The 27,209-nt window shown below is 41.8% G+C and overlaps 1 protein-coding gene and 1 pseudogene across 2 annotated transcripts in view; one reads left to right on the top strand and one right to left on the bottom strand.

Annotated features, from left to right (window-relative positions):
* SDC2 (syndecan 2) overlaps nucleotides 1-27,209 on the top strand; it is a 111,263-nt gene that overhangs the window by 62,441 nt on the left and 21,613 nt on the right. The window lies entirely within an intron of this gene.
* Nucleotides 4,573-10,989, bottom strand: LOC309614619 (large ribosomal subunit protein eL39 pseudogene; annotated as a pseudogene). The gene is made up of 2 exons: nucleotides 10,957-10,989; nucleotides 4,573-8,511 (listed from the first exon to the last, which is right to left on the bottom strand). The product of its transcript is annotated as a large ribosomal subunit protein eL39 pseudogene (transcript).

Raw genomic sequence — 27,209 nt, 5'->3', positions numbered from 1 at the left:
GTGTCGGCGCCTGTGTTGGTTGTTGTCTTCAACTGCATCCTTGATGTGTATGGAGGAAATCTTTTCAAAGTGAATGTAACGATGCTGCATTTCTGAATTTTACCTCTTGAAATTGGCTTGAATTCTGATGATTAAAGTTCCTGACACCTAGTGGGTGCTCTGAAATATTTATTGAATGGAAGAACGGATGTGATTTTTTTTTTTTAACTGTTCTTTTTTTTTTAATTAATTAATTAATTTATTTTTATTTTTAGCTGTGTTGGGTCTTCGTTTCTGTGCGAGGGCTTTCCCCAGTTGCGGCGAGCGGGGACCACTCTTCATCGCGGTGCACAGGTCCCTCACTGTCGTGGCCTCTCCTGCTGCGGAGCACAGGCTCCAGACGCACAGGCTCAGCACTTGTGGCTCACAGGCCCAGCCGCTCCATGGCATGTGGGATCTTCCCAGACCAGGGCTCGAACCCGTGTCCCCTGCATTGGCAGGCAGACTCTCAACCACTGCACCACCAGGGAAGCCCCGGATGTGATTTTTAAATGGGATAAGTCCATATAAATCAAATATCCATTTTTGAAGCATTTCCATAAATCATATGAATTTTTTTATTACTTTGTAATAAATTAAGTCATATATATGAGTAAAGCACCTCAGTAGAAAACTCTTAAATCACACATTATCTTAAATGTCATTTATAATGTCCAGATTATTTCATGGATTGCTAGTAGAGGAACTGGTCTAAAATATTTTAGACTGTTTTGCATGACTTACTGGAGTTGGGGAGTAAGTCTACTCATGGTAATTTAATGACTAAGTTTTCTACCTTATACTCAGTTCTGGTCTAGGTGGTTGTCATGTGGGATCTCCTCCCCAAAGAATGATGGTGGAAACCAGGTTGCCGTATTTGGTACAAGGTCTGGTGGTGACTAGATAGGATGTAATGATGTGAGAGAGGAGAGTCAAGGCTGAATAGCCAAGAAGGAGGTGAGATTTGAGGTGGTGCTTAAAAGATTTAGGAGTTTGAAGGCTAGAGGAGAGAAAGAAAGGGATTACTGGGGAATCTCCACTAATTTGGAGATGGAGTTGAGTGTGAGACTGAGGAGGGTGACCGACCTTGAGGCTATTGTAATAGGTGGGAAATGAGGTGGGGTGTGAGGCCAGACAGAGGATATGGGATTTAATAAGATAAATAATAAGAGACCATTGAACATTTCTGAAAAGAGAAGTGGAAGAATGAAACTGTGGTTTGAAGATAAGCTTGGTTTGCTATGTTCATGAGTACTTCTCATGACATTAGTATACCTTGCTGTTTCTATACCCCTAGTGACCAGTAATGATTTAGGGATTAAACCTTTCTGAGTATTAGGCTTTTGTCTCCATTTTTATGCCTCTCTAAGTTAGAGTGTAAATAAGTAGTTCAGTCCCCACTCTACAGGAGGGGAGGTAAAGGAAACTCAGGAGTTCTGCAGCCGAATTCTAACCAAGCTGGAATTAATCCAGGAATAGTAAGCCATCTTTTCTCTTACAGTTACTACTGAACTTCCTAATGTGAAATGAATTGTAAATACTTGGGGAAACAAAGTACCTCTGTGAGTTTTTGAGTTGTATTTACTTTGATCTTAAAGCTGACAAAATATTGAAAATTGATTCCTTCCCTTAGTTTTCAATTGATTTTTTAACAACTTTACTGAGATGTAATTCACATGCCGTATAGTTCATCCATCTAAAAAGTACACAGCTCAGGGGTACAACCATCACCACACTCTAATTTGAGGACTTTTTCATCAGGCCCCTGAAAAAAAACCTGTATTCATTAGCAGTCACTCCCCTCACCTCCCAGCAGTTCTCACCTCTTCTCTCCATCTCCCCCTTCCTTAACTCTAGGCAACCACTAATCAAATTTCGGTCTCTATAGTCCAATTGATATTTTTTAAACGAGTATTTTACAGAATGTTACCACAGATTTTGGCATCAGAAGACCTAGGTTCAAACCCCAGCTTACTAGTACTATGACCTTGAGAAAAAACTTTAACTTTGTAAGTCTGTTTTCATACTTTTGAAACATGAATAATATCTACTTCACAGCTTTTTGTGAAGATTAAAGGATGTTTATATAAAAGTGTTAAGTGATTTATGTGTTCATTGTTCCACAGGAGGTGTGTAACTGAATTACTAAAGGGTCTCAAATATTGATCCTTTAAAATAGCTGGTGGAACATAATAGATGCATAACAAATGTTTGCATATAAAAGGACAGAGTTTATGTTTTTAAGGCTATAGTTTTATTATTTATGTGACTTTAGGGTTTGACTTTTAAGATGGAAGAAGTGTTTCTGGATTTCCCGGCAGAACCTAGTGTAGTGGTACTTGGGCTATTTTTGGATCACAAACGCCTTTGAGAATTTGATGAAAGCTGTACACATACACTTGATTTTATTTTTTTAAAAATCAGGAGGCTGATGGATCCCTTAAAACCATCCATATACTCCCTGCGTACTAGATTAAGAGCCCTTAGTCTTTTAAAAGAGAGATAAAATAGCTCTTCAAAGCTGGAGTGAACAGTCCCACACATTGGCAGGAAAACACAGCCATCAGTTTGAAGTGTGTTTATTTACCCTCCAAGTTTTAGTATCCGTGTCAAAGTGTGCCCAGTATGTGTTTGGCCAAGCAATGTAGATTTTCTTCTAGGTATAGAAATGTACACACATTTCACACAGAGAAGAAATGAAGGGTAGTGTCCTTGAAAGAGAGAGCTGGTGAGAAAAAGAAAAAACAACCAGAGCATCTGTCATATTGTAAGCACCACCCACCCCGGTCCTGCCCATTTTAGAACCCTTGTATAAACAAGCACTGGATTCCCAAAGGACTGTGGGGAAGTGGGAATTCACAACAGCCTTACTGTGCAAGGTGAGTGGGATGGCCTTGATTGAGTTTATTCTCCAGGTAGCTGCTACTCACGAGCTGCTTGATATTGCTCCACTGTTGTTTATTTCATCGTGGTTCCATGGCCCCATGGTGTGGCATCCCTTAGTAGATTTAACAAAGTTCTTACCATATCGAAAAAGCAAATTTTTTCCTTATCATATCTATTTTCCCAGTTCCTTCCCTTAGTTGGAAATGTTTATTATTGTGGGAAAATATTTGGGTACCGGCAGTAAAAGGATCTGACTAAGAACAAAGCCCAGAGGGTCGCGATGGGGAGAAAAAATGAGCAGAAAGCGAATCAATACTAGTAAACACAGAATGGCCAGGTGGCCCCTGTCAAATAAGAAGACCACTTGCTGCACAAACTTTAGATCATAGTCCTTTATCAGATATATCTTCTGTAAATATTTTCTCCCAGTCTGTGGCTAGTCTTCTCATTTTCTTGGCAGTGTCTTTTACAGGGCGGAAGTTTTAAATTTTAATGAATTATTATCAATTATTTCCTCCATGGACTATGCTTTTGGTGTTGTCTCTAAAAAGTCATTCTCATACACAAAGTCGTTTAGATTTTCTCCTATGTTATCTTCTAGTAGTTTTATAGTTTTGTGTTTTACATTTAGGTCTATAATCCATTTTGAGTTAATTTTTGTGAAGGATGTAAGGTCTGTGTCTAGACTTTTTTTTTTTTTTTGGGCAGATGGATGTCCAGCTGTTCTAGCACCATTTGTCAAAAAGATGTTTTTTTCTCCATTGTACTGCCTTTGCCTCTTTGTTAAAAATCAACTGACTATACAGTTGACCCTTAAACAACTTGGGTTTGAATTGTGCGGGTTCACTTCTACATGGATTTTTTTCAGTAGTAAAATATAATACTACACTACTGCATGATCCGTGGTAGGTTGAATCGTTGGCGTGACAGGCAGATGCAGAGGATACTGTCAACAATGGATATGGGGGGCCAGGGATACAGAGGGCCAACTGCAAGTTACAGGTGGATTTTTCAACTGTGAGGAGGGTTGTCGCCCCTAACCCCTGCGTTGTTCAAGGGTCAGCTGTGTTTCTGCCGGTCTGTTTCTGGGCCACAACCTTTCAGTGACTTAAAGGTAAGTGACAGAGGTGGTATGTTTGCCGGAGCTACCTTGCCTCCCTTGCTTGTTCTTGGCAGGCCTTCTGAAGGCAGTGGTTCATGGGGGAGTGGCACGGAGGACGCTCCCTGTGGGTCTTGGGAGCTCTGGGAGTTTCTGAGGAAAGGACTGATTGTTACCAGAGGCTCTGCGTCAGTAGAATAACAATGAGTCCAAGCCTCATTCCCTTCTCTTCTGCAGGCTCCCCGTTCAAAGCACACTCATCCTCACTGGTAAGATAATTCTCAGTGAGAATGAGTAACTACTAGAACCAGGGATTCCATTGATACGAATATAATTGGTAGTCCTCACCTTCAATTCTTCATTCTAGTGAAACCTAAAATAAAATTAGGCTTGTTTTCAAGCAGAGCTTTTGTGCTTAAATTACCCCACTTCTCTCTCTGTACCTGCAGGCTGATCTAAATTCCAGATTTCCTGTTTGGGGACTTGGATGGTTCTCCCACGGAGGTCAAGGTTAATTTGGTGATAGGTTAGTGAATGTAAGAGAGGGGCCAGTTCACTGTAGAGTTCCATTCTTTTTTTTTTTTTTTCTCTTTACATTTCCCCCTCCAATATCACTTAACTCTGTGGCTTCACATCATCATTTTCACATGCACGTCTCATCCCTAATTTGTTTTTCTGGCTCTATGCTCTTTTCTCTTTCACTGTTCTAGTCACCTGATAGACATTTTCCTTGGACACTCTGTTGGTACCTCAAACACCAAAAGCGACATTGACTGGTCTTCTCCCAAACTTATCTTTTTCATTGCTTTTTCTATAAATGGTGTCAGTGAGATGTCTCTATTGCCAAGTCTTACTGAAACTTCCAGTCCTGACACCTTATTAATCCCTACCTTGTCCATATTTCATTACCTTGCTCTAGAATCAGTCTTCCTAGCTCTTTCTAACCCACCCTTCTCATGATCTCACTTCCTGCCCCCAAACCTTCAAGAGCTCACAATTCCCAGCTAGAGTTTGGGCTTCCTAGGCTGGCACTCAACCAACTTGAATTTCCTGGCTTTTCTACCTAACTTTCATTTTTATTTCTAGTACATTCCCTCATGCTGTTTGCTACCTAACTAAGCTGAGTGTTCTTTCCATACCCCTGTTTCCTATAAATATCTTATACTTTTTCACTTTTGTGTCTTCATTCTCTTCTAAGCTAGTGGTCCTCAAACTTCAGTGGGCATCAGACCCACCTGGTAGGCTGGTTACAGCACAGATCACTGCGTCCCACCCTGGAGTTTCTGTTTCAGTAGGTCTGGGGTGGGGTCTGAGAATTTATAGTTCTAACAAGTATCCAGGTGATGTCGATGCTGGTGGTACAGAACTCCACCTTATACCTTGAGAACTGCTCTTCTAAGCAATTTTCAAAGCTGATGTGGAAGTATTACAGTCCATGTTTAATACATTTGGGTTAAAAGATAAATTTAACTCTTAAGAAGGTTGTCAGTTATTCAGATCTGTGCACTGGAGTTTGTTTACAACAGTGCTAGGATTGAGTTTTGAACTTTAAAAAATGTATAATTTAAGCTCTTACTCTGTGCCATCTGACAGGCCCTTTGCCTGTAAAAGCACTGTTGAATTGAGGGTTATACTTCTGTTTCCTCTCTATGTACTGGATGAGGACACTTGTCATCTTTACTCTCAGGCCACCGATGACCTCGCTCTGTCATTACAGACCAACAGGCTCTACAGCCAGTCAACCTCCAATTACCAAACTACAGGCCTGTATATTGAAAGCTTTGCCAGCATCTTGGTTGTTCTTTCTGTTACCAGGCCTAGGCATAATCTTGTAGCTTGGTGGCTTGGTAATTACACCCTGTTAAAGACTCAGGTGTCCTCATCTGTCCTAGTGCGAAGGTTTTACATTTTAGTCTTGTTTTTAAATGTAGGGATCTGTCCTTGTCCCATTTAAAATGGTTGTGTAAGCCGCCTGTACCATCAGTGGGGGTGGGAAAAGAGAGGGGTGGGAAAGCAATGTGGCCTGCATCCTGTTAAGAGGCACTTTCATGCTTTTAACTTTGCAAGGGCAGGTCCAAGGGTGAATGCAGTTTGAGGAGGGTGTTTGGAACTCCTGCAAAGGTCATCAATACCTCATAGATTTCACTCCTCTTCTCATTGCAGTTACATTCTGCAGGTCTAGCCTGCAGTCCCGTAAACATTGCTTGCCTGTGGCCTGGCTTCACACAGAGAGGTAAAGGACCTCTCATTTAATGGGGCTTCATTTGTGAAGGATTCTAAAGGGAAAGCCTGAAGAGTGCTTGCTGTTGGATGAACGTACCTGAGATGTTTCCCTTACACACCTCTGGACTTTTGATATCTAACCCAAAATAAAACATCCCAAGGAAATGCCATCAGATTCTAGATTTTTTTCTGTGGTTCATCTTACAAGTTTTATTGTTTCCCGTAAATAAGTGACGAGGTCAGCCCTGCCAGTGCTTTGGGAAAGCGCCTTGCCCATTGCTTTGGGAGTTGAACTTTGTGATCCTTTGGAAAACTGACTTGTCTTCTGTTGCATTTTAGTCTTTCTCTGTCCATTCTTCACTCTACTTCATAAACTTTGATAAGTTAGCAAGCTTATCAAAGTGTAGGTAGGTATCTTTTTCTGCCCAGGTGTATTTATTTATTTTTTAAAAATTGTACATTAAGGAAAGGAAAGTAGTTTTTAGGAAAATTACAGTGCGTTAAGCATTACAGTAAAGGCATAAAGCGTATCAAGTATTTTAGTTACAGTTTTTTATGAATGAATATTATATGAATGAATTATTATATGAAAGAATAGTATGCATTAATACACTAAGATCTTATTTCTGAAGTTTGTTTTAGAAATGAGATTTTTGTTCAGTAATAGTCTGGCTAAGTGGGTACATTTGCTCTTTGTAAGTTATCAATTTTTTTAAACTGTCAGAATTTTTTTCTAGAGGTGAAAGTTTTATTAGAGATGCTCAGTCTCTCATTTTATAGTTAAGTGCAGTGAGGTCCTGATAAATCACATTGATTGCTGAAACCACCCTGAATCTGACTTGATCTTTTATTCAGAAGATATCTCAGGTCCTATGGGATCATCATACTGAAAAAAATCTTCCTTGTTTCTCTATGCAGAAGAAATGAACTTAGGTTGAGTCTTAGTTTAGTAGGGTTTTGGATAAATAGAGTGTAACATACGTAAATCCTAACACTGTTCTTTTTTTTTTTTTAATAAATTTATTTATTTTTGGCTGTGTTGGGTGTTCGTTGCTGCGCACAGGCTTTCTCTAGTTGCGGTGAGTGGGGGCTACTCTTCATTGTGGTGCGCGGGCTTCTCATTGCGGTCGCTTCTCTTGTTGCGGAGCACAGGCTCTAGGCGCACGCTTCAGTAGTTGTGGCACACGGGCTCAGTAGTTGTGGCTCACGGGCTCTAGAGCACAGGCTCAGTAGTTGTGGCGCATGGGCTCAGTTGCTTCACGGCATGTGGGATCTTCCCAGACCAGGGATCGAACTTGTGTCCCCTGCATTGGCAGACAGATTCTCAACCACTGCGCCACCAGGGAAGCCCCTAACACTGTGTTCTTATGTGGTCTTGTCCATTAGGGTGAGGACAGGGTGGGCGGCGGTGGGAGAAGGGGAGTCAGAAGTGAACATCTGTGACACCAGCAGGAGCTGCTCCTATGACTGTAGTGTTGAGAGTGTCGCCTTGTGGCTGTGTCTCAGTTTTCCCTGACATCCATCACACCCGCATCACACAAAGATTGGGGAAAACTGCATTTCCTTCCACAAACCCTAGGTGTGTCTGATCAAAAAGGCCTCATAGATAACTGCCATGAAGAAATTGGAGACATTTAGAATGTAATGATGTTTCCCCTGGGGGCGGGAGGTGAAGGGTCCAGGGGTGGAAAATTGAGGAATCAATGACCTAGAAGTTGTGGAGTTGAAGTTCTGCAGCCAGTTGAAATATCTGAGTTGTTACCCCCAGAAGACTCATACTGTGAGTGAAGAATACCATGGGCATGGTGCCCTGAAGACCTGGGCTTGAGTTTGCCTTCTTTCCCACCCCTCATGCCACTTAGTAGCTGTGCGATCTTGAGTAGGACTCTGTAGACTCACATTCTTTTTTTTTTTTTTTCCAAACGAAAGGTGTTAACGTATTTATTACCAAGCCAGCCCACGAGTGCAGAAACATTGAAACGAAGAGAAAAATCACTTTCCCAATAAAGCACATCCGGCGGTCCAGATAGTAGCAATGTTTTCAGAGTGATACGTTAAGATACAAGTGACCTTGGTAACAGCGTAAATATGTGTGCCAGCTTATGTGCAGCTCCTTATAGACCCAGCTTGGTTCTTCTCCAGTGCCTCCTCTTGGAGTTGTACTTGATTTTATTACGAGTTTTCATCCAAATCCATTGGGGAATTGGGACAATTCTGTTTTGTTTCTTGGCTAGGAATCGCTTGATCCTGAAAATCTTGTGAGTAGACCTGGTGAGGAACAGATTCTACTGCACACACCAGGATGGCGGAGAAAAAGAGAGAGCATCCTTTTTGATGTCGATGACACCCACTGCCTGGCCTGCCTCATCTGGGTGCTGGGAGCATTGACTACCTCACCTGGGTGTGGGGAGCAGCTCCCTGGATGACGTGAAAGTGTGGCATAGATGTAAAGCAGCCATATGAAATGTCTGGTATTTATCATGATAATTATCACCGTTATGTTATATGTTTATTATGTTGGCTGACTTCATTGTGGGTTTCTTAGATGCTTTCTCTTAAAGAAATATGGGATTTTAATTTAAAAGCACATTTCATGTAAGAGCATCGGAGTTGACTTTGGTAAATTCATGAACTTAAACACTTAAACTCTTTCCTGGCCTTTAATTATTTCTTAATTATTTAAGAGCATTTAATTCATCCTAATGCTTTGGAGTTATAAAACCATTAATATTATTATGGCTCTGAAAGCAAAGGCTACAGCTAATTCATTAGAATGATAAGGAATATTGTGAAAGGGTTTTCAATCATTCTACTCACAACATTTCTGGGAAAATAATGAAACGTGAACCATAATAGAGTTTATCTGGGCATATTTTACATGTCTAAAGAAGCCTTTATAATAACTATTGTACTTATTAGTTTTATGTGAAAGACAATTAATAAGCATATATAACATACCAGAAAATATTTTTGCTGATCTTACTTTCCCTAAGATGTTAGAGGTTTGTTTTATTTTTGTTTTAAAGTCATTCTGACCTTGCAATTTGAGAAGCATGGGCATTATTTTCATACTTTAATCCCTTTGTAAGCATTTATATTTAGGGAGGGAGTCTGTATATGTGTTTGTGTGTGTATGTTCAAGTATATATATCAAATGTCATCAAAGGCTGACTTCAAGAATTCTAGTAGCAAAAAGATAGGGAAGAATTCTCATTTCTCAATTGCAGTTTGAAGAGAAAATGGTGTCCTGTTATGAAAGTCTTAAGTTTTGGCACGTTCTGCCATCTTTAATCTGATTGAGTGTTCACAAGGATAATTTAGTTGTCATAGATATTTTTTCCTAAACTTATTTTTGCCATAAAAGCCTCATTTCCCAACTGTATTCTGAGAAGTGGAGCGGGAGTAACATCTCATGAGTACCTACTATGTGCCAGGCACTGTTAGACACTTTATGTGCAGGTGTCATTTTACCATTGTAGGAGTATAATCTTCACTTTTTAGCAGGGGAAACTACTGTGAACTCTTGCTGTCATTCAAACGTAGGTCTCCTGCACACTGAATGTCCATATTTTTCCCACTGTTTCCTTGTAGAGACATAAATTGCCAACTCTTTATCTAACATGCCAGTAAAGCTTATTCTACACTTAAAGGAGAATCGTCTCAGTTTTCTTTGCTTTGTCTTAAAAGTTATATGAGTTAGGGGTCAGGTAAACCCTCTGTCTGCAACGAAGCCTCTGGGTTTTTCCTCTCTTCCTCGGAAGTTCTTAATTACATTTGGCACATCTTGTAGTGAAAGAATACGTCTTGTGGGGGTGAAAAATGAAATGGTAACTATAATGAATAAAATTGTTCGCCAGTCCAACAAGTTGGTTTAAACAAAAGGGGGGGAAGCACCTCGAACGAATTTGTTTATCATAATATACCTTTAAAACGTAATCAAAACTTGTTGAAGATACTAAACAATCGTCCAGTTGCTAAAACGGTTGGATTAGTACACGGTGATAGAGCCCTGAAGCTCTGTCTATATTAGCTAGACAAGCAACGTGGCTGGAGGGGGTGATGGATCTGGGTCAGAGAGGTTCAATGACTTGCCTGAGGGAAAACCTGGAGGTGCAACTCTCACTTGGTGTTCTTGATTCGTAGGTGAGAAATAAATACCACAGGGATTGAGTTAGAGCCATCTTTTCTTGTATCTGCAGGTTTGTAGAATGTGAACTGGTTTGATACTGTAAACTGAGCACGGGTCTGCTGAAGCCAGGAGCTGGTTGGTGTAGCCCTAGGACCATAGCTCAGGCTGCCATTTTGGAAAAGTGGGTCTTTACTCATAAGGAAAAATAGGGGAGAAGTGAATTCATTCAATAAACATTTACTGAATGTTTTCTGTGCTTGGTAGGGAAGCAGGTGATGAGGGGAACTCTTCATCTGTTGGGGTAGGCAGACATAAATCAGAGTGTAATATAAGTAAAAGTCATAAGGAGTAATGAAAAGTCATTATGTGACCAGGGAAAGATGAGGACTTACATGTGGCTGGTGCTTAGGTAGAATGTTCTTTCGTTCTCAGCCTCCCGTTTTACTTCTCATTTTCTCAGCCTAGCATCCTTTCCTCCATGAAGGCCTTTCCCTGACCCCCCCATCCCAGGACTGGGTTAGATTCCCTTGTTGTGGGGTCCTAGAGTACAGTTTACCACCCATAGCAGACATCTACCCCCTGGATTATAAGTGACTCTTACCTGACTGTAAGCTTCCGTGAGAGAAAGGGCCATGTAGACACAGGGCCCCGCACCTCGTAGGTGCTTAAATATTTGCTAAATGAAGCTATAAAGGTTGGAATTCAGCTGGGGAGGGCCCTGTAATAATAATAGATATTTACTGAATGCTTATTATGTGCCAGGCACTATAAAAGGACTTGGTATGTATTAATGCCTCTAATTGTTCAGCAACCCAGAAAGTAGGTACTATTTGTTTTACAAATGGAGAACCTGAGGCACAGAAGTTGAATCGGTCCTCACAGGTTGCTTATAAGTGCAGAGCCTGGCGCAACCCTAGTCTTTTGGATCCAGAGTCTTGCCCTCACCCACTTTGCTCCCTGCTTGCCCTGCTTCGGAGTTTAGACGAGCTCCTGGAGCCAATGGAGGCTCTTAGTGCTCTAAGCAGGGGAGTGTGTGCCCGTGTAAAGTAATCCTGGCACTGTTGTGTAGATGGACTGTGCAAAGGAGGGAGATGCCTGGAGCAGGGCAGTCATCCCTGACACGGCACTGGCAAGACATATCAGCGTGATTTATTGACTTAACAAACAGGCGGAGCGCTTCCTATGTGCCAGGCACTGTTCAAAGTGCTTTACAAATATTAACTGATTTCATGTTCATAGCAACCCTACGGGGTCGGCACTGTTACAATCATCCCCACTTTATAGATGAGGAACCTGAGCTTCAGGGAGGACCCATAGATGGTAAGTGGCAGGGCCAGACAAGGCTGAGTCCAAGCTCTTAACCATTATCCGTGCTGCCCTGAGTCTTCCTGTAAAGGGAACATTTGATTACTGGTGGTCTCCAGGGCTGCTCCTATTCCAGATAGTAGAGGATCTCGGTGATATTTTGGAGATGGATTCTTCCATTTGTAAAAGCATCTGCTCTAAAGACATTAGTCTAGAAATATTTAAATGATTCTGTTCTATTTAATATATGCTTGGCTTAGAGCAGAAAACAAAACAAAACAAAAAACAGAAGACACAGGCCCTGCCTTGAAGAACTTACATTATGCTGAAGGGAGACAAAAAAGCAGATAGACATATAAAGAAAAAAATAATTTTGGCTAGAGAAAAGTAAGTGAAAAAAGTTAAAAAGGTGATGTGATAGACCTGTACTATCCACTACGGCAGCCGCTCGCCACGTGCCCATTGAGCACTAGAAAGGTGGCCAGTCCACACTGTGAAGTGCTGTGTAAGATACACACTGCAGTTTAGAGGCTTAATATGAAAAGAAAATTATCAATATCTCAATTTTTACATTGATTACATCTTAAAATAAATTGTTTATGTATTAGATTAAATAAAATATACTAAATAAATGACAGGTGAAATACGCTAGGCCCCAAAGGACAAATATTGTATATTCCACTTATATGAGGAATAATTGGATTCCTAGAAATAGAAAGTAGAATGATGGTTACCAGGGGCTGGAGGGGCAAGAAATGGGGAATTATTGTTTGATGGGTACAGAGTTTCAGTTTGGGATGATGAAAAAAGTCTGGAGATGGATGGTAGTGATAGTTACTTGACAATATGAATGTACTTAATGCCACTGACTACTAAAAATTTAAAAATACATGTGTGGTTCGCATTGTATTCTTATTGGACTATGTTGGGATAGAGAGTGGTGGGTAAGATGGTCAGGAAAGGCTTTTTTGAGGAGATCTTCAAAAAAAAAAAGATGAGTCCTCTGAAATTAGAAGGAATTGACCACACAGAAGCATGAGGGAAGAGTTTCAGTCAGATGAAGAGCTGGTGCCAAGGTCCTGGGGTGGGAACAAGTTTGAATGCTTGGGGAGGCGGGTGAGATGAGGATGGAGGTGGGGGTCCCAAGTCATGCAGAGTCTTATGAGCCACGGTGAAGAGTTCAGATACTACTTCTGCTCAACTTGAGATGAGAAACAAAGCAATAAAAAAATGCAAAGTCTATATAGAGGAAACCATACAAAATCGCTAATATTTCTGACCTACAAAATGGCAGTTTCATCTGATTGAACCTAATATTGGGATTTGTTATGCCCTTTCTGCGAGCAAAGAACGCACTTCATTGTTTCTAATTACTTGTTCTTTGATGGGCGCCTCAGAGGACAGCACCCTGTCCTCTGAGAGCTTGCAGAGCACTATGCCTGATAGCAAATCTGTGTTGAAATGGAAGAAAACCTAGCTGGCCACAAACTTGACACTGTCACAAATCATAAAAAATTCTGAAGGCAGTCTCTTGAATGTTTCCTGTTTTATAAACCTTTGTCTTTGTCACCTTTGTGGCTTTTGGAACCTGGAGGGAAAGATAATAGTATCATTAGCACCTTTGGATCTCTTGTCTCTATCAAGTCATTGGGGGCGTTTATTATTATTGCACAGGGAGACTTTTCCTTCTGGAGAGGTCTTGACTCAGGATAAGAAAATTGAAGGGCTGGCCTTCCCCGTAGGGGAGGGTTGTTAGGAAGGCAAGTTGGGGTGGTTTATCCATGTATTAAAGGCCGTCGGTGCTGGCTCAGGTCACCTCGCGGCCGTGCTCTGCATCCCACACCCACCTTGGTGGCCTCGTTATGTTATTACCACCTTTCCCGGAGCAGGGGGCCTGGGACAATGAGAGGAGACCCCATGGGAGGTGCTGCGGGACAAATCTTTTTCTTAATAGTCTTTGATACCAGAGCCCCTGGTGGAAAATGTTTGTTCATATTAGAGGGGGAGATGGTTAATACCTAAAATCTTTCATTTGGTGAAAACATTTTCTGGGCTTTGAAACCTCTCTGACCACCTGCTGGGGACCAGTGGGTCCAGCCAGCAATAATGATTACCGCCTTGGGCTCTGGTCTTTTATGGAAGTGGTCTGGGTCCTGTTTGAACTCCCCAACCAAATGCTTCTAAGTGGCTCTGGGCATCTCAGGTGGTGTGAGGGGAAGAGGTGAGTGCGGATTCCTCAAGCTATGTGGAGTTTTAAAAGTTGACTGGATGCGTTGTGCTCCCCTGGGATGACTAGACATCTTTTCCTGGTAGCCTAGGTGCGGTGCAAGCTAATTTTCTAAACACAGTAGAGGCATGTTATGTAATTATTGATATCTGAGCCACAAAGCAAAAATCTGTCCCATAATTCCTAGAAGATCTCTCAGCTCTGCATATTGTGATCTGTTTCTGTGGGGTCACTGTTGTGTCATCTTTGTTTACCATCAAATGGTCAACTAATAGAAGTCATGAACTACATTCATTGACCACTTTCTAACCACATGAGGAACTCCTTATGTGGATAGTTTATATGAAGGTGGAGTTGGGTTTAGGGTAGTAACAGAGCCTTTCCTTTATTCTTCAGTCCTGATCAGCTTCGTTTGCTTTGTTTTATATCAAAGTTAGCCAGATCATTGTGACCCCCAGGCTTCATTATGACACAGACTAAGAAAGCTGTGTGATTCCCCAGAGTGGCTTGAGTTTGAAGAACAGTCACTTTTTTTTGACAGGGTACCGGATCTGCCTAAAAGAGCAAATTTGTCTACACAATTATAAATAATCATGCATTGGGTTTTTACTTTACAGTTTACAGTAGCTGTTTCACACATTGCCTCTCTTTAATCTTCCCATGAAACCTGGGAGACGGGCATTGTTATTTTCTCATCTTACAGGTAAGGAGGCTCAGCCTCCAAGTTTCTGTCCAGGTATGCTGACTTCAGGTTGGATTCTCCTCAGCCCCTTCTAACTCACATGTTGCCTAACTTTCTGGCACGTGGCCCAGTGGTCTATAAGAATCTGGTCATTCAACATAAGGGGAGGAACCCATCATCCATCAATTATTTCTGATTCTCTGTCTAGTAACTCCCACTGGCTCGTCCCGCTTGCTTGGTCACCAAACTCATCATGTCTCAAACCACCTTGCTGCGTGAGCCACATGCCTGCTTCTTCCTGTATTTCTGAGTCAGTGAAGGATTCTACCCCTCATTTGACGAAACCTGGGTGTTAGGATTCTATGTGGGTGACGGTGGACACACCATGTGATCGCTAGGGCTCAGGGTTCCACAGCTGTAAAATGGGGCTAATACCTGTCTTATTGGGTGTTGGGAGTATTTGAGGTCATTTACATTTGGCACACAAATGCTCAACAAGGATAGCAGCTACTGTTGTCATTTTTAAAATATCATTATAGCCTCTTTCCCCTCATTCAATCAATTGGCAGGTCCTGCAGATTCTACCCACATTAATACCATCGACTCCGTCCTTTCCAATCTCTCTGCCTTAGACTTCTTACATAATTGCTGCCATAATTTGACTCATCAACCGTGTCTCCAGTCCAGCCCCTCTAATCCATCATCTGCACTATATCCAGCCTCATTTTTCCAAAAGCACAAATTTGAACTTCTCCTTGAAGTCCTTCATTTGCTTACAGAATAAATATAAATTGTTTAGTTTCTCCCCAAAGGCCCTTCATGACCTGACTCTTTTCATAGCCTCATCTCACTATCATTCCTGTTCCTGGACACACACTACCCTCCACCGTGTAGAACTGGGGCTCCTCTGAGTAATTCCCCATCCTGTCTGGGTCCCCTAAATGTCTTGGTTCTCTGTCCCCAGTTTCCCCTCTTCCCTCCTGCCCCTCAGACCCCACCTGCTGCCATGCCTAGCTGGTGTCAACCCACCTTCAGCTTCGTGGTCTCAGCACCTCACATAGCATCCTGCACACAGTAGGTGCTCAAGAAGTGAACGAATTAACTCTTGGCTTCAGTGGATACTGCGTGGCCAGCATCTTTAGCCCAGGGTCCTCTCGCGTCTCCAGCGTCTCTCAGGGGTTGGCAAGGCTGGATGCAGACTGGATCTTCAGGGGAAGACCCTGGGTTGGTAGCTGAGCCACCAGGAGGCCTGGAGTCTGCCCCTGGGAACTTGGGGTGAAGAAGAGAAATGAGGTTACTGTCACCACAATTCATCCACTTTATCACAGCAAGAAAGCCTACCTGAGGTTCAAGTATATACAGCAGCGGCTGTCCCACCAGGAATTTATCCAGAGTTGCCATTTGACTGTTCAGAATTTACATCATAATTGTCCCTAAATATTCCCTGCAGAAGCAGCCATCCTCCCCCCACCCCCACCCCCACCCCTTCAACAACCAGCTGAGAATGATTATCCATGGTTACCAGGCCTACCATCTCCATCAGCCGAAAAGTGACAAAGCCAGGCCTGCTGGCCCTAAAGGCCATAGGCGCTTACCCTGTTGTGGCTGGAATCACACTTGTCCAGAGTCATCTGACAGCTTTCCACAGAAGGTTGTGAGGCGTTAGTCTAGTCTTATTGTTTTGTGAGAAGGACATTTAATGCTTCCCTCCGTATGTTATGCTCTGGAAAACTCAAGAAGCATGGAAAACTTATTGCATTACATGTATGTTTGAAACCACTAGAAATCCAAGCCTCTCTCCTTCATGACAACTATGGGGATTTGCTTTGTCCTCCCCCCCCCAAAAAAAGATGCAAAACCTGCTAAATATGTCCCCAAGCAAGTGTTGACATCTCTGAGTTTCGTGCTCAGATATACAGAAGTGCCTGAAAAAGGACCCCACGATCCACCTGCTATGGATCTTGGAAATGCAGACTTGTCTGAAAGAGAAGGCTGTGACCAGGGAAAAGGATTTATTCTCTAAGACATAGGTTGCTCTCTTTATGCTGGTGTGTTTCAGTCAACTTTTTACTGAAGTATAACGCCATCAGAAAAGGACACAAATCAGAAGTGCACAGCTTGAATTTGCAAGTTGCCCTTTTCATATATTAATATATAACGATTAATAGGATTTGGTGCCACCACCAATTTCTCATTGAATTAAATGAAGGGGTCGGTGAGGATGGAGATGGGAATGAAGTTCTGAATTCCATTCTCTTGATACAGCTGTTTAATAACCTCCCTGTTACTCACATGCTCAAGAAGGCCAAGTTTTGTTTCCTGGTGCTCACAGCCTGTAACTTTTGTCTCCAGTTCTGTCGCTTTAGTCTTCTGAATACACAGATGAATTCCAGTGAAGCCCCCATATATAAAGGTGGCCTGCTCCCATCCTACTTGTTTGTCCGAAGAAAGGACCCCAAAGAGTTTATCTGCACACGTGGTTCTGATAAGGGAGTTCCTTACCTAGATTGGATTTCCCCCCCTTATGACGATGCCTCTCTTACCCCTATGTCTTCCCCTTTTCTGTCTTCAGAGGTGGAAACTCTTTAGGGCTGTAGTTTATCTCTCAAGTTCATGGCCTTCTTTTCTTCTAGAAGATTTGTCTGATCACCTCCCCTCCTCCCATGCCGTCTTCTGTGGGTCCACTTAGTTGAAGCCAACTTAACACAGGCTGGTGCAATTTTCAGTCAAGTGCAGTTCACTCTTCCCCCTTGTTAGGAAAACAGCACTTTCTTGGCCCATTAGTGATGAACTAATACTCCATAATATTTTCTAATATCCAGTCCACATTCAGTTTTCCCCAGTTGTCCTAAGAATGCCTTTTACAATTAAAAAACAAAAACAACAGAGTATACTAGAGTTTTTGTTCCTGGTAGTTTATTAATGCATCAGAGACTATCTGGATGATTGTGATGGCTCAGTGGATAGAACAGTGGTGCAGACATTGTTAATCGTGTAGACAATTCCCCAGGAGAAGACTGCATTTGCCTGTCTGTCGTTGGCAGTTTCCTTACTTGCTTGATGCAGCAAGTGTAGGCAAAAGTGAATGAATAAGCATGAATGCAGACACCCATCACCACTGTGAATGGGCCACTTATCACTCCTAGAAGTCTGGAAGGTCTCATTTCTTTCATGAACCTAATTGTCATCGGTGTGCGGCAGCCACATACACACGTTGTTAGTACCCAGGAACCACCTCGTGTGTGCTGGTTTGCCAGAAAACGTGTGTTTTTATTCTAGAAAGGAGCATAGCTCAGTACAGGTACATGGGCAGGCCTTAGGAATTCACCAGAGATTTGGACATCATGATAGTTAATAGACTTTATTTTGGGGGAGTACATGTTAAGATTTACAGAATAATTGAACAGATAGTATATAGTTTTATATATCCCCCAGGCCCCTACCCATTTCCCTTATTATTGCATACATTGGTTACAATTAATGAACCAATATTGCTACATTATCATTAGCTATAGTCCACAGTGTACATTAAGGTTCACACTTCATGTTGTATATTCTGTTGGTTTTGACAAATGCTTAATGTCATGTATCTACCATTACAGTTTCACACAGGATAGTTTTACTGCCCTAAAAAAATCTCACTTTCCATCTGTTCATCTGTCCCTCCTTCCCCCGAACACCTGATGTTTTACTGTCTCCATAGTTTTGCCTCTTCCAGAATGTCATATAGTTGAAATCGTACAGTGTGTAGCCTTTTCAGACTGGCTTCTTTCACTTAGTAATATGCATGTAAGTTTCCTCCTTGTCTTTTACTGGCTTGATAGCTCATTTTATCTTATCACTGAATACTATTCCAGTGTTTGGCTCTACCACACTTTGCTTAGCCACAAAGCTTACCGTTTTATTTATTTATTTTTTAAAATACATCTTTATTGGAGTATAATTGCTTCACAATGCTGTGTTAGTTTGTGTTGTACAGCAAAGTGAATCAGCCATATGCATACATATATCCCCATATCCCCTCCCTCTTGAGCCTCCCTCCCACCCTCCCTATCCCAGCCCTCTAGGTCGTCGTTATTTTTAAATAGATGATAGAACATTTCGGCACATAGTAGGTGTTTGGTAAATCAATAGTTATTAAATGACTTAGTTAGATTGAATCCTTACTTTTTCTGACAGGTGTGTAGTGCAAAGGGAGTGTTGTGATGGAAAAGGCAATTCTGTGTTAGGCATTGATTTCTGCTAATATGCAGTTATTGTTTAAGGAGAGAGCATTTAACCCCACAGCGGCTTAGCCCAGCAGCTGCAGACAGCTTTGATATGCCCAGGCTTCCAACAACAGTTTAAACATTCTCCCTAGCACCGCGCTGTCCAATGTAGTAGCCACTAGCCACTAGCCACGTGTGGCTATTTCAATTTCAATTGATTAAAAGTAAATGCAATAAAAAATTCAGTGCCTCTGTTGCACCAGCCACATTTCAATTGCTCGATAGCTATATGTGACTAGTGGCTCCCATTTTGGACAAGGCATGTCTAGAACATCATAATCATCACAGACAATTGTATCGGACAGCCCTGATCTAGAGCATTCAAATAGAAGGAGGGGATTGAAATGAGTTGACCAGGCCGATTCTGCTTTCTCCTTAATGCTTAGCTGTTTCTGAGCTGTAACAATTTTACAATGGAAGAGAGGAAGGCCAGAGATTTGTTTGCTGGAGAAAAGTTGCTTAAAATAACTTGGGATAAAAAGGCTGCCCAGCCCAGTGAAGCTGTGAAATCCTCCTTGTGTGACAACCCCAGGAGGCCTAGCTTGCCAAAGGTTTAGTCCCTTGATCAGCTAGTGTTACGGAGTTTTACAGAACTCTGAGTTCTTACTTATTTAGTTTGGTGAAAAAGCAGGGGCCTTCTCTAATTTGAGGGGTTGGGTTGGGTGTGGAGAGGGAGTTAAACTTCTCAACTAATAAATCTGCAAATTGTACACCCACCCCTGAGTAAACGCCTATGGTCCTTGGATGCCAGGAATGTGAAACCTGAACAAATATCAGATATTTGCCACAGAAACTGTAGCTCATTCCCTTGAAATTGAGATTACTCTTATTTGGGAGCAAAGCAAATGACAGTTAAGTTTTCTTGGTTTTTTTCTTTTTTGCCAGCTCTTTGGATGTGATCAGATCTAATTTCATTCACGTGGTAAGTGCCATGCTGACACAAAGTGTTATGGGTTTTTTCAGTCTACTTAGATTTCAATTCTGTATGCATTTTATGTATGGCATTTTAATAAAGTCTTCAGGTTTTTTTCTTCTAAATAGAAGTACAGATAACAGACATTATATGAAATTGTGCTTTCCCTTAATGCTTAATCTGGAAATTGGCTGTTGATGTTGGTGAGGGTTTTTAATATAATTTTCAACTGAAAACACCAAATTGCTCTGTTTGCACATTGTAGCTTTAAATATTGACTTTTCATCTTTTGACATGCTTGGGTTTCTAAGAGGGCCGCATGTGGAAAGGCAAATTTGACAGGATAATATATCTACCAGAATTCCTATGAAAAGACTTAAAATATTCTGGTATTTGGACGTCCATTCAGGATGTGACCACTTGGAATCATGACTGTCTATAAACACAGGCTTAGAATTGATAGTTTTCTCTAAGAATAGGCACAGAGAAAATAGTATATTATCTTGCAAATGAAGAATTGGAAATTCCAGACCTCAAATGAAGACAGATTTCCCTTTAATCTTTCGGCTAGGGTTACCTGCTAAACAACTCTTAGAAGAGTTGCTGAGATTTAATCAGTATTTAATAATTATTGCATTTGTTCAACTGACTTTTCTTTGAAAACAAACACGTTGGCCCTTGAATAAAAGGCAGGATAACGGATGGATTTCTTATATTTACTATGGTTTTCCTTTAATTTTAAAAAGTATATTTTAATTTAGACACTGTTTTGTGTTAGCAAAGTCTCAAGAAATTGATTATGGTTTCTTCGCATGGGATTGTTTTCTTAAAAGCCATGCAAGGGGAAAGAATCAATATTAGGGCTTTCCGAGTGGCAGCTTTTTTTTTTTTTTAAAGTATTTGTTTTTATTTATTTATTTATGGCTGTGTTGGGTCTTCGTTTCTGTGCAAGGGCTTTCTCTAGTTGTGGCAAGTGGGGGCCACTTTTCATCGCGGTGCGCGGGCCTCTCACTGTCGCGGCCTCTCTTGTTGCGGAGCACAGGCTCCAGACGCGCAGGCTCAGTAGTTGTGGCTCACGGGCCCAGCCGCTGTGCGGCATGTGGGATCCTCCCAGACCAGGGCTCGAACCCGTGTCCCCTGCATTGGCAGGCAGATTCTCAACCACTGCGCCACCAGGGAAGCCCCGCAGCTTTTTACAGAGCCCCCCAGCACGATAGATTACAGCTGTTTTTGTAAAGGATTTTAAAAGAACCATCTGTATTAAAAGCCTCCTTCTTTGGTATGAGCTGGAACAGTTCCAAGCGGGTTTCCACGGGGGGGGGGGCTGCGCTGCCGCGTGACCACCTGAATGAAGGGCTTGTGGCCGCACCTGCGTACCAGGGCAGCCAGGAGGGGGAAGGCTATTAGGTGAGGGGTTGTTGGCCTGCATGCCAAAGAGGTTACCCTGGCAGCTGCCATCAGTCAGCCGAATTCCTCAGCCTCCCAAAGCAGGAGGGGCAAGAAGCAAGTGGTTTTTCTACCAGCGGTGTGTAAGCGGCTGGAAGAGAGAGATGGAAGTATCCATATATCTCTGTTCCACAGCATTGGCCAAAGGCAGGCAGGTCCAGTCCAAGTTAGGAAGGATAGAAACTGATAGCCCCCGAGCTTCCACATCCTCAGCTGTGGCCTGGAGGCCGGTGAGGAGTGGACGCATCTTCCTTGGGTCTCTTACTCTTGAGCCCCAGGAGAGAGTTCTTCTCTGGCTGCCTGCTGATCTTGTACCAATTAAATAATAAACTCTACTCTGTGGGCAGAGGCGCTGTGTGGCAGCGGGGTGCCCGGAGCAGTTACATCTATTCGAAACCGGTCCCATCTCAAAAGGCTGTGACAGGACCCAAGTGAGAGACCATGAATGTGGCCTGGGCTTCCCGGGCTTGAATTCTCAGTAAGACCCTGTGCTCTCTAGGAAATGAAGACGTAACAAGGAGCTCCAGGCGGCTGTCATCCGAAAAGGCGGGGCTTTTTACATAGATCTTGCCATTGGTTGCTTTGCAGAAGGCATTTGCAGGCACGGGGTGGCCCATTAATTTGGGAAGAAGGAAAGATCCTGGGGAATATGGGAATTTTTAGAAAATAATTTAGCACACTTGGGTGCTAAATCACCCCAGAGGCTTTTGGTATGGCTTGCTTCAGAACTGATGGAATCAGCTAGTAAGCTGCTTTTATTACTGGATTCACCTGGAGGAAAAAAAAATTCCTTGCGACGATCTGATATGTTTTTGACTCCTAGCTATTTGCTTTTCCTTATCTCCCATATTTTTAGAAAACTAAGTGCTATGTCTCCTATGAAATGGAACTTACGAATGTGTGTTCCAGCTGAGACTTTTAATTATCACTGGCGAATTACCATGAATTGGCCTCATTTGGGTGCAAAAAATAATGACAGACTCTTTTCAATATATTCTCTAAAGAGCTTCTTAAATATTATTTTTTAACTGAGTATGTAATTTTACCATCTTGCAGGCTCTGTTTTTCCCTTCATCTTTGACATCCTCGTATTTTAAGAATAAGAGTTACGATTCCATCAGCAGGATGTCGGAATGTCTTCATAGTAGATTCTGATGGAGGTAGATCAGAAAGACAGGCAGCTCTGGGGTGGATTAGGTTACCTTTTGGATTTTTGAAGGCTTTGCCCACATGTTAGTTTGAACAGCCAATAAAGTGTTTATTGTTTTTGGAAAAAAATATGACTATCCACACATCTCCTTTCCTCTTCCTATGGCAAGACTGTAAATGCTATCTTCAGATAAATAACTCATAAACAACACTTGAGAACACCAACAGGAGCGCTTTCTAAAATGCGTTCGCTTGAGAGATGGCACAGGTCACGTGACTGTAAACAGTCCTTGTGAAACAGGTGCTTTTGTCTGGGAGCTCAGGCTTCATTTCTTGGGAAATTCCATGCAGGGTCCACAGTGGATTTCATAATGGGACTCTAATACCTTTAAACTTTTTCCCGCTTCCTCTATCAAGGAAATCATTTCTTTAAAAGCTGCTTGGCCTTCATTGTTTACTGGTTGGAAAGTTCGGTCAAGAACAGTTCCTTTATATAACAAGAAGAAATACAGGGCCAGGGGCTATGTGCCTTGGGCAGAATCAGAGTGTTTTTTCAGTAGATAATCAAGAATGTGAATAATCCTTCGGCACACGGTGCAGCCGCCGCTGTGACTTGGTACTAGGTATTAAAAGCCCACTGTTCATGTACACATTGCTATATTTAAAATAGACAACAAGGACCTACTGTATAGCACAGGGAACTCTGCTCAATGTTCTTTAATAACCTACATGGGAAAAGAATTTGCAAAAGAATAGATACATGTATATGTATAGCTGAATCACTTTGCTGTACACCTGAAGCTAACACAACATTGTTAATCAACTCTACTCCAATATAAAATAAAAAATTTAGAAAAAGCCCGTGTTCAGAACAGCTTGACTCCACTTTTGAAATCCGTGTTCTCATCCCCTTTGGATGTATCCCTTTCTGCGTAGCTTTGTTCCTTTTATTTAGATAAGTGCTGACACATTCTCAATCTTCCAGTGTAAGGAAGTAGCCGCATGTCATTTTCTTCATTGAAAAAGTCTCCTAGATCAGGTAGTCACTGTGCCAAATCCAAGGCTGTCTGGAATCAGCAGAAGGAGAGATAGAACAAGAGGCTCCCCTTGCAGACAGACGAGATCAGTGTAACAGGATGGACCCTGAAAACCAGGAACAACGCGAAACATCTTGGGGGCTCACTGGCACATCAGCCCTGGAGGTGTGTCGGGGGCACCGTGCTCCCAGGTCAGGTAGTGGCCACTGCAGGTGGGGACTAAGCTGGAAGGGAGCTTGTTGACTGGGGCACCGGCAGCCTCACCTTGATGTGGAGTGTCTTCCTTGCTTTAAATAACTCAAGAGCAAAGAGTAGCTAATGAGATGGGTAATTAGACCCAGGACATTTTAGAACCTAGAATCTTGTAGTTAAAAATCCATTTTACTATACTTTTTGCCTTTATGGCTTCAGTTAAACTGGATCGGAAGTGGCCCAAGCACTGTGGTATGATTCTGTGGCACTTTTCTGAAGTGTGCACTTTTTTTGTTGTTGTTTGTCACTTATATACCCATATACTTCCATGACGCTTTCTTTAGGTTCTTTATATGTGTATGTACCTGTCTGTTTGAATGCATTAACTGTTAAAAGTTACTGTTGATGTTTGGAAGCTGGTCCCTGGCCCTTTCCATTGATCTTGTGCTTTCTGTGCCTTTAGCAGCATATATATGTTGGAAAATATAACAATAATATCAATTAGGAGTGAAATCATTCACAAGCCACCACCCTCACCGATTAACTCTCTTCATTTTTCCACTTCCCTTTCAATGCTTAACCAAATGATATGAAATGTTAAGAGCTGTAATATTAGAAAATATTAAAGCAATATATGCTTTTTAAATAGAGTGTGTTGTCTAAACTTTTTCCTCATTGTTCTGTGGTATATGATTTTTAACGGCTGGGTTGAGAAATTAACGTATCATACACAATTGACATAGCTACCCCTCTAGGGTTGCATTTAGGTTGTCTCAGTGAGTTTGCTTTAATGCAGTAGTAAACACCCCACCTCGCCTTCTTTTTAGAATATTTCCTTAGGATAATTCCTGAGAGTAGAAACATCTGGTCAGATGCTAAGAAAGATTTCATATCTTCTTAAAACACATTGCCATTGTGCTTCCCGAAGGGCTTGTGCCCATTTCTGTTAGTTGGCATCTTTTAAATAGAGCTTCTCTTGACAGGCCCGCAGTAAAGCTTCCCATATTCCTATCAACGTTCAAACTCAGTGCTAGCTTAGACCTGAAACACAGGCTCAGTTGGAAATTCCATCCACCAGCTGCTGCTCTCTGCCAAGCGCAGGTTCATTCTCCAGCATCAGTTGGAGCCTGGAAGGGCGTGATATGCCCTTTGGACCGGTCTTTCCCATTTTCCTGTCCCGTAGGCATCCTGTGGCAGTCTGTCGGCTCCCGTATAGGGTGGAGAATATATGTGGTTGTGCCTTGGGGCCTAAAATTGTAGCAGATGAAAAGCCTTTAGAGTGAATTATTAAATCTAAACCAGAGCCTGTTGGCTTCCTGTGCTTGATTTGGAATCTGTTCCATTATGGTAGTTTTTACAAAACACTTCTGAATGAGAAATAAATTCCAAATCTCTTTTTTTCCCCCCTCTCCTGCCAAACGCCACCAGAAAACAGAATCTCGTTATTTCAGTTAGAATATATTAATACTGACCCTCTCCAGCACTTGGGAGTTTTCAGGTTAGGCCCACACGGCTTCTATTTTTACCCTAGTCTAAACTGTGGTCATATGGATGGCAAAATAAATACTGGAATATTCTAGTTTGGGAGGGGGAGAGGCAGCAGTGCTTATAATAATATGGCTGCAAACCTCTTGCTTCCCTCTGTTTGATACTCCAAAAAAGGAAGAAAGCACAACTTGGAGCACATCTGTAAGTCATGAACATTTTCCTTTTGTGTGTCATGCATATTCAACATAATCCCACTCTGCATCCCAGGTGTTGCTTTAATATACATTGCTTCATAGAGCCCTATTTTTGTAGCCGACAAATTTTATTCAAGACAAAGGTGGCTTCCCTTCCCTCTCTGGATCAAGAATCCGAACGCCTTACCACAAACAGAAGTAAGAAGTTTTGGTGTGTTCTGCTTTTGTCCCCCACTACCTACCCCTAACCCCCTTAACCTCCCGGTTGACTTCCTTGCTCCCAAAGAGGAAGACTGGTTTTTGTTTACTGTTAGCAGTAAACCAATCTCAGGAAGAGGATTTAAAAAAAAAAAAACAACATATTGATTGAATTTTGTAGTATAGATGTTTCGAAATTCGAAAGTTATGAATGGACGTGAAGTGAAAACTCTCTCCAGGTGAGAGATTTTGCATTTAATTAGTTGTCCCTGTAGTTTCTCTAGGTGACAAAGCATAAAGTATGTCAAGAATTTGGGTGCAAGGTTTAGATTTCTTTCTGCTTGGTTTATTTAGTTGAGGGCTTTTCTTCATGAAATGGTAGCTTATGGAAACTGAGGGCTTTGGAACATGGGGGTTTGTAGAGTGATATGCCAGGGGTATGATTATTGGTAGATGAGCATATTCTCAACGAGTCTGTGTAATCAGGGCTGTTCATTGTTACCAAGGTCTAGATTAAAGAGAAATGGGACTGGGGACCTGCATCCTGCCTGTTCTGTGTGTCGTAATGCTTGGGGGCAGAGGAGGGTTGCATCATTCAGTTAAATAAGCGTACGGGATTTTCTGGGTCCTCCTATCTGAGAGGCTGGTTGAAATTTACCCAACAAACCACTTACTGAGCCAGGTACCGTATTGTAGACTCAACAGACAAACGTCGTAGGGAGAAAAATAATTTTGAAGCTCCAGCTACACCAATATACCTACAGTGAGGCATGTTTGGTGAAAATGATATGGATTCTATTGAATCATAAATATAAATTGAGATGAGTCAAGTAATCCTTTGGCAAGATTATTTTGCTGTTGTTTTTTTTAACATGCTGATTATTGGACTGAGCGTTTTATTAGAGAAAGATTTTATTTGAGCTTTGTTGGCTAGAAAATCTAAGTGCTTTGAACCACATTCAGTTCTTTTTTTTAAACAAAGAGGAAAATTTCTACTGTGAAGTACACTAACTCAGTGTTACTTTTTAAAACACTTTTCAGCCATTTAAATGTTCTCCAGAGACCAGTGTTGTACCCGGCTCATTGGAGGCATTCTTAATGAGTTGGCGGATTCTTCTAAGGTCATACTTATCTTTCTTGTTAGTCCTCCTCACAGTAAAAGGCTGAATTGCAGATCTCCCTTTTTAAAAAGAGACCTAGTAAGAGTACATCGGTTGAGTTTTCCTTGATGTGAGGTAACCAGCTAACTTATTTAAAATACATGGTTATTTCCTTTCACCAAATGGCTTAAAGCTTGGGTTTAGCCTTTCAGAAAAATGTGACCTCTCCTACTCTTTGTTGAACCTTTACCGTATGCTGGCTCTAAAGCAGTAGGGGATACAGAAGACATCAGACCTGCTCCTGGTTCCTGGACCTCTTTCAAGGAACGTACATTCTAAGTGGTGAGATAAGATTCCCACTCTGTATGCAGTGTTCAGCAGGAAAATCCGCCATGACTGGTCAATTCCAAATGAGTGGTTCAGACCTGAAGGATTGTAAATAGATACGGTAGGAATTCTGTCATCTGTCGTGCTTTGGTTTGTTTCAAAAGGTTCATGGAACTAGTTGAAATTTTCCATGGTTGCCGATGATTTGACTTTTTTAGAATTTATTTATTTATTTATTTATTTATTTATTTATTTATTTTAAGTATTTGTTTATTTATTTATGGCTGCGTTGGGTCTTCATTTCTGCGCAAGGCCTCTCTCCAATTGC

Source organism: Balaenoptera borealis, assembly GCF_965194805.1.
Source record: "Balaenoptera borealis genome assembly, chromosome: 17".
NCBI classification, from domain to species: Eukaryota; Metazoa; Chordata; class Mammalia; order Artiodactyla; family Balaenopteridae; genus Balaenoptera; species Balaenoptera borealis.
Note: the sequence above shows the minus strand (reverse complement) of the source record. Positions and strands in the feature narration are given on the sequence as shown.